This window comes from Corvus brachyrhynchos, unplaced genomic scaffold (assembly GCF_000691975.1).
Source record: "Corvus brachyrhynchos isolate BGI_N302 unplaced genomic scaffold, ASM69197v1 scaffold315, whole genome shotgun sequence".
NCBI lineage: Eukaryota > Metazoa > Chordata > Aves > Passeriformes > Corvidae > Corvus > Corvus brachyrhynchos.
Genome location: NW_008237903.1, coordinates 1,286,888 through 1,288,098, shown reverse-complemented (window position 1 = coordinate 1,288,098; position 1,211 = coordinate 1,286,888).

Genomic DNA, 1,211 nt, shown 5'->3' with positions numbered 1-1,211 from the left:
GAGGATGCCGGGGCGTGGGTGCTGCGCCGCGCGGGGACGGGGACCCGTGTGCACGGGCAGCGTGGCCCGGAACAAATGTTTGGAAGCGAAGAGCTGGCAGGATCCGAGGGAATGCGACCGGCTGCCCCAAGGGCTTGCCCTGCATCCCCAAACCAGCTGCTCACCAGAAAGGTGTTGGGGGTCCAGGGTTGTTTATTAAATAGGGTCCCGTGGATGTGCACCGGAGGCATGTCCGATTTCGACCCGAGAGTGTGGTTTCGTGCGTGTTTCTTTATTTAATGTTGAAACCTTCCCGGCCAACTAAAGTTGTGAAAACAGAAGTGCATGTCCTGTGCGTGAAGCACAATAGACAGGCGGAGGGACAGGGTACAGCTTCCTCGCTGAGGGACCCTCCCGAGTCGCCCCACGGGCTGCGGCATGCAAGGGGAACTGAGAGCGCGGGGCCTCCGACATCCTCCTCCTCCTCCTGACAGACGGAGACAAAATGGAGACAAATGGTCAAGCAAACGAGTAAATGAGAAAAGATGGGCAGACAGTCCATGCAAAGAGATTACATAAACACACAACTGTGCAACAACATGCCCTGTGATCTTTGGCACCGCTCTCCCTGCGGGTCACGCAGGAGAGATGCTGTGTGACTCCACGGCGTGTCCTCCAAGGCCAGCAGCCCCTGCCACCAGCCGGAGTTTCTGCCATCAGTGTTGTACCACTGGCAGGTATTCCAGGTACCCGTGCAGCACCTGGGTGATGCTAAAGCACCGGAGCTGAGCTTAATCCGTGAACCCCAATTTACAGCCTTCCCACTCCTCCCCACTCCGCTTTGGTGCAGGACAAGTCGTTTCTCCCATGCATCGGCCTCAGCTCCGGTGTTCCCCAGCGGGCCTCAAGCTCCCCCGTCACCCCCTCGAAAGGCAAGGCTGTAAGAGATGCCCTTTTTTAACAGAACCAGCGCGAATCAGAGCGTTCCCGCTTAATCCGTGAACCCCAATTTACAGCCTTCCCACTCCTCCCCACTCCGCTTTGGTGCAGGACAAGTCGTTTCTCCCATGCATCGGCCTCAGCTCCGGTGTTCCCCAGCGGGCCTCAAGCTCCCCCGTCACCCCCTCGAAAGGCAAGGCTGTAAGAGATGCCCTTTTTTAACAGAACCAGCGCGAATCAGAGCGTTCCCAGGTACAGGCGGCCCACCCGGGGAACGGGAGTTATTTACGGCA